Source organism: Sinocyclocheilus grahami, unplaced genomic scaffold (assembly GCF_001515645.1).
Source record: "Sinocyclocheilus grahami isolate Dianchi unplaced genomic scaffold, SAMN03320097.WGS_v1.1 scaffold164.1, whole genome shotgun sequence".
In the NCBI taxonomy this organism is placed as follows: domain Eukaryota; kingdom Metazoa; phylum Chordata; class Actinopteri; order Cypriniformes; family Cyprinidae; genus Sinocyclocheilus; species Sinocyclocheilus grahami.
In genome coordinates this window covers 271736-279029 of record NW_015505343.1, presented here as the reverse complement: position 1 = coordinate 279029, position 7294 = coordinate 271736, and the positions used below count along the sequence as shown (strand labels likewise).

The 7294-nt window shown below is 36.5% G+C and overlaps 1 protein-coding gene across 1 annotated transcript in view; it reads left to right on the top strand.

Moving 5' to 3' along the window:
- Positions 1 to 7294, top strand: part of pard3aa (par-3 family cell polarity regulator alpha, a) — a 515464-nt gene that overhangs the window by 395632 nt on the left and 112538 nt on the right. The window lies entirely within an intron of this gene.

Sequence of the window (7294 nt, the reverse complement as noted above, 5' to 3'; positions counted from 1 at the left end):
TCGTCCCGCTGTATCGTGGCAGCTTAGCCGGTGATCGTGTGAGGAGGCCTGGCCGGCCATTGATTTGGAGTGTCGTGTGACGGCCGGAGGTTCATTCTGCACGTGACCAGGAGGGCGGTACACTGTCCGAGGAACGCTGGCGCCATCAGGCCGGTGCGGAGCCCTGTTCCTCTGCGTCGTCTCGCTCATCAGACGCTCTAGCATGATGCTGTTCTCTCGGATAGCACGCTCTAATTCGCCTATACTTTGCTCCAAAATGGCGCCTAAATCTCAGAAATCCCACTTCTGACACCAATGTAACAACGCACCATTGTTCTATCGAACGTGGGGCTGACCAGAGCTAAGCTAAGCTATTAGACTTTTGCTAAGTTAATTGCTAACAGGTTGCTAGCATAAATGGCGCCTAAATCTCAGAAATCCCACTTCTGACACCAATGTAACAACGCACCATTGTTCTATCGAACGTGGGGCTGACCAGAGCTAAGCTAAGCTATTAGACTTTTGCTAAGTTAATTGCTAACAGGTTGCTAGCATTTATACGCGAGACTTTTACTATGGTTAGTGGAAAGTGCGAACACTCGCGTCCCATACACCGCACAACCATGAGTGTCTTTGTGAGCAAAAGCACAGACAGAACAAACCAACAGGAGGCAGTGCTGTCATCTTTTCTCCTTTTATTCCGAGCACAGAATAAGATCTACACAAGCAAGGCCATATCGCCAAGTCCTTCCCCGACACATCTCTCTCCATGACAGTAACATCCACACTTTTTATAACAAGGCAGTAAATGAACCAAACCCACCCGAACTAACTTGTATATAAAATATTTTGAGAAAAATGCATGCACTACTATTAAAAATGTTTGTGTTCAATATGTTTAATTTAATTAATTTATTGATGTTATTTATTTATTTGATTGATTATTTAATTGATTGATTGATTGATTAGAAATGAATAAAAATGCATTTAATTGTTCACAAATGACATTTATAATGTTGAACAAGATTTATATTTCAAATAAATTGTTCTTTTCAACTTTCTATTCATCAAATAATCTTCAAAAGATAAAATGTATGATGGTTTCCACAGAAATATCGTGCAGCACAACTGTTTTCAACATTGATAATAATCAGAAATGTTTGTTGAGCAGCAGATCAGCATATTATACTGATTTCTGAAGATCATGTGACACTGAAGACTGGAGTAATGATGCTGAAAATACAGCTGCGCATCACAGAAATACATTACAGTTTAACAGATATTCACATAGAAAACAGCTGTTTTAAATTGTAATAATGTTTCACAATTTTACTGTCTTTACTGTATTTTTGAACAATTAAATGCAGCCTTCTTTTGAATGCCTTAAAAAAATCCAAACTTTTGAATGGAAGTGTATATATGATCTAAAAATAAATAAATTTTAAATTCTGTTATTTTCCATTTTAACTACACAGAAAAAAAAAGTTGTAAATAAAAGATTACAAGAAAGTATTTTTACAAGAAAATACGTTTTCAGTCATTCTACTTCAAAATTTTACATTTAATTAATTGTGTTGCTTATACTATTTTCTTTGTAATTATTTGCTAGATGTGCTGGCAATTTGATTGAAAATTGTTTCTACACCAATTTTATTCAGTCTAATTTTTGTGTATAAATGTGACCCATGAGCACAAAACCAGTCATAAGGGTAATTTTTATTTTAAATTGAGATGTATACTTCATCTGAAGCTGAATAAATAAGCTTTCCATTGATGTATGGTTTGTTAGGATAGGACAATATTTAGCTGAGATACAACTATTTGAAAATCTGGAATCTGAGGGTGCAAAAAAAAATCATCTTTAAAGTTGTTCAAATGAAGTTCTTAGCAATGCATATTACTAATCAAACATTAAGTTTTGATATATTTACGGTATAAATGTACAAAATATCTTCATGGAACATGATCTTTACTTAATATCCTAATGATTTTTGGCATAAAAGAAAAATCTATAATTTTGACACATACAATGTATTGTTGGTTGTTGCTACAAATATCCCCCAGCGACTTAAGCTGGTTTTGTGCTGCAGAGTCACAAATGTCAAACCTATTGGTAGTTCAGTCAAATAATGAGTCAAGGAGATCAGTTAAAAATTAAAATCAGTTTCTTGATAATGGAAATTCAAGGAGAGCCCACAGTATACAGACTTTCTGTTTTGAATACCTGTTTGACCTATTAAATTTTGCATAGCATTCTTACTACATAGTACAAAAATAGTATGAGTAGTGTGTAAATACACTATTCCTGTGTTGTTCGGAACATGTTCGAAGTTCACATGTAAGAAATGGCAGAAGCTGTAGGGAAGCGTGTAGTAATTGTAATGTGTTTGGTTTAAGCAGCAGAAGTGTACGGGAGGTCCTGCCGTGATAGAAAAACAAACGTGTGTGTGTAAGTGTATGTATGGTGTGTGTGTGTGTGTGTGTGAGGTGGAGTGTTCCCTCTCTCTCTCTCCTGCACAGGCGTGTGTGTGTGTGTGTGTGTTTTTGAAGCCGGCACGTGTTTAGGTGCTCATTACTCACGGCTGTCAGAGTAGCAGAGGGGAGAGATGCTTAGTGATGGCCCATTAAACTGTACTTTTGTGCTCTGGATACTGGAGACCACACTTTATGATGAAGTCAGTGGCTGTGTGTGTGAATGCTTTGTGGCTGTATCTTTGAGCGCTGTATCACTAACGCAGAATCCTCTGCGATCGGTGGGATGCTGTGAGTCTGTGAGCGAGTGAGTGTAAACTGACCCGAGGGCCCGAGCAAACAGCTTTAAAACTTCTCCACAAATAGACTGTTCACCTACTGCTGAGTCCAGATTCTGTCGTTATTACGGGTGACACTGACTGTGACCCGCTGACGGCCCGTCTCACTGCCAGCTCTGCCAACACAGCGCCAGCCAAAACCAATAGCACTGATTCAAGCTCATTCAGCTGGAGAACAAAAGGACAGAGAACACTGTCTCCGTGTATTGTGTGGTCTCTGATTCATTTACCACTTAATTATGTCGCCACCATTCAGCTTGTTCTGTGCTTGTTCTGTTTCTGTGTAGCATAGACAAGAAAATACTGCTGAAGCTATTAGGGATTGTTCAGATCGTTTGCTCTTGCCGCACCGATCACAGAAGAGATGTCAAGGCTGTTCCTGTTTGTTTCAGATCTGTTCGTTCATATTCTGATTCTTCAGATTCGTCATGTAAGAGTGTCTATATATATATACATATATATATACAGTATATATATATATATATATATATATATATATATATATATTATTATTATATTATTATATTATTATTATTTTTTAATATTTAGAATATGTAAACACAACAAACTCGACTCTAAAGCAAACCAAACAAAGAGCATCCTAGGACATGGACTGATTATGGTTCATTTGAAGGCAGATTATTTTTTAGCATTATTTATACGCTATTCTAATATTTATTGATATTTTGAATTAGCTTTTGTTTTTATATTCTTAGTTTTTATTAAATGTTAAGTTTTAATAAGTGTTTGTGCTTTTAAATTTAGATTAATTATTGCATTTTTTGTCGTTTTGGTTAACAATAAAACACTGATATATGAATGAGAATGAGATGAATGAGAGTCAGTATTTTGAAAGTGAAATTGAAGAAAGTAGGATAATCAATAATACCCAAGTGCTCTGGATTCTGCAAAACCACAATGTGAATGGATAGTGGACTGAATCCATATCAGGGCGGAGCCAAAAGAGATGTGAGTTCAGTGTGAATGCAAAAAGAACTGGCTCTGGTTTACTTAAAGACATAAAATCAGAAGTGGAGTTTTATTTATGTTTGTTATCTTTGTTCACATATCCTAGAGTTTTACAGAATTCACTGTTACGAGATATACACGAATACACAAATGTACAATATTTTTTCTTCAAGCAAAACCAACCAAACATATTTATATATTGGCATACACTGTAAAAAAGGCAGATTTTTAAATGATTATCTCTGAATTTGCAACCTGTTACCGACTAGTGACTTCTCATCAAGCCATTGGGGTCTTTTTAAGAGGTTCTTGTAAAGATGATTGATGGTGAAAACAAACTCTTGATGTGAGGTCTAGGGAACGTGCCAGAGCGTATTACTTTCCATGTTTATCAAAATGAACGAAGTGAACTGGGAGACTCAGTCCCATCCCACAGGTCACAGAAGTACTGTTTGCACATCAAATACAACCCAGTCGTGTTGTTCATTACAGAGTCTCTCCATTTGTTAATGACAATTACGCTTAAAGCCTCAGGCATTGTTGAGATGAGTAAAACACAGTGCACTCGGCCCATTTCATCTGTGAACTGACGTCGACTCCCACAGGAGTTTTACTGTAAGGGTTAAATAATTTGCATTCAGCCCACAAGAAACCCTTTGAAAGAGCCAAAGAGTCACTTTTGACCTTACTTGTTTGCGTGCCTTAGAAGTTTGAAATAGATTCATTTCTCTGCATATCTCTCCACGTGTGGTTTTAAGAGAGGCACGTGCTGAAACGGAAGATTATTTAAGGAGAGTTAATGAAAAAGTCCTTGAGATGTATGGTGGGCTGTCAGCGAGAGCAGTGATAGATCGAGCCTCGCTGATATTAGCATGCGTGTGGCGGACTTTTACGCCTAGACCTGGGCCATTTGTTGATTAATTAATCAGGTGATGTACAGTATCCGAAAGTTTGGCTTTTCGAAGCTTATGTAACCAAAAGAGAATGTCTCCCACAATCCTGTGCTGGACTGAGGGTCATTCGAGCGCCGGAGCAGGCCGTGGAAAGTAGAAAAATAAACATATTTTGGGGAAAAGGGTTTCCCATCTCATGAATATATTCAGTCCGGTGGCTCTACATCAACCCGTCTGAGTTTAGGGGGAAGGTTTGTGTTCTCGTGGTCTCCGGTGAACCTTGGCGAGAGAGTTAAGAAAATAAACATGGGGTTACAGTGGTTAGTTTGCTGTAGAAATGGGATTTTGGGGAAATGGAGGGCATCACACATCCATTCGCTGACTATTAATGTGAGTTTTTGTTTGGTAATCAAATGATTTTCATAATCAATGCACATTCGTTTTTGAATGGAGGCGTCGTGAGAAAGCAACTTAGTCAATGAAAATGATTACGTTCATCGAATGGAAATGTGGTTTTATCGGAGGCACTCATTCATATTGTCACCGCACAGATTTGCACACTCTCGGTTATTGCTTTATTTGTACAAAATGTGATTATTGCCCCCAGTAATCCTGTACACGCATAAAACTCTCAGAGAATTATTGGAAACGTATGTTACGAGTCTTGCTTTGACTGGAAGACGGACCACAATCCGCATCTTCCCTCCAGCCAAAGCTATTAGTGTGCACAGGAAATGACATCACAGACATGCCTCGGAGACTTCGGATCCCGAAGGCAGCTGTTGATAATGACGCGGTGTTGTTCCATTGACTGAGAAGCCAGTCTGTACCACATCCTGTCCAGAGGCTGGACAGTGTAACGATTTAAGATTTGAATCAGGAAGGGACAATGGTTGAGGAAGTTAGTCGGGTGATGTCTTTGGGGACTGATAACACACACATATATATAGGCCTATATACAAAACTTTATCTCTAAAAGCTCTGCTTACTCACTTCCTGTTAATTCCTTAACAAAGCTACTGCCAACCAGGGTAAGAGTTCATGTTATCAGACCCCTTGAAGGAATATTTTGAAATTAAGCTCAAGCGACAGCATTTGTGGTGCATGGATGAAGGAATCTTCTCAATAGAAATCTGCACAATTGGGAATTTCAGATGAGGGCTGTGTTTCTCACACTAATTGTGCATCAGATTCATGCTTGTTTATCTTTGAACAGGTACATTCACTGCATTTATCTAAATAATGCTGTTTAGTTTGGAAATGAACCCTAAGTAAACAGTGTTTGACCATGGACCTTCTTTGTCTGTGATTTTTTGCCAAAGTTTTGCTAATGACCATGATCGTGATCATGACTGAATGTTGATTGCCAAAATAATATATTATATATATATATATAATTTTAATATATAGCCAGTTTTAGTAAGATTTAAAAAATAAATAAATAAAATAAGTCACAGCGGGTCAAAATTGCAGTGTTGAGAGGTAAAGAAAAAAAAATAATGGATTAGTCACATTGGATTATAAGCAACATTTTGTTTTAACATTCGAAAATGATGTAAAATACTGATACATGAAACATTTACAAACATTATAAACACTAGAAACGTGTATTTTAGTTTCCCTCACTTCACAACAAACACAGGGCATTTCAGATTAGGAAAAAGCACCACTTATATTCTGATTTTATTTTATTTGTATTATTATTTATTTAATGTAATTTTATTTATTTATTTTTTTTTATTTTATTATTTTTCCTTCATTAAAATCATGCTAACATACATATTGTGAAACAGTGAGTGTTTTAACATTTACAAATTGGCCCCATTCACTTCCATTGTAAATGCCTCATTGTAAGATAGACAGACAGACAGAAAGATAGACAGACAGACAAATAGATAGACAAAGATAGATAAATATACACAGACAGACAGACAGACAGATAGACATATAGATAGATAGATAGATTGATAGACAGACAGACAGACAGACAGACAGACAGACAGACAGACAGACAGACAGACAGACAGACAGACAGACAGACAGATAGATAGATAGATAGATAGATTGACAGACAGACAGACAGACAGACAGACAGACAGACAGACAGACAGACAGACAGACAGACAGAGAAGACAGATAGATAGATAGATAGATAGATAGATAGATAGATAGATAGATAGATAGATAGATAGATAGACAGATAGATAGATAGATAGATATACACAGACAGACAGACAGACAGACAGACAGACAGACAGACAGACAGACAGACAGACAGACAGACAGACAGACAGACAGACAGACAGACAGACAGATAGATAGATAGATAGATAGATAGATAGATAGATATATCCGAAGTATTTGTGTGTTTCTAAAAAGTTAAAGACTGTGGTATCAAATGTTCACATGTTATAATTTGTTATTTTAATACTTCTAAGATCAAATGTTCACATGCTATAATTTGTTACAGTTTAATACTTCTAAGATGTTATAATATTCCATTATATTACTGTGATGTTTATTTACTTATTATTATTGTTATTATATTATTATTATTTGTTTTTATCTTTTTGTACATGTGTACTAAGCTTTGGCAATATTGTATCATTTACAGTCATGCCAATAAAGCAATTTTGAATTGAA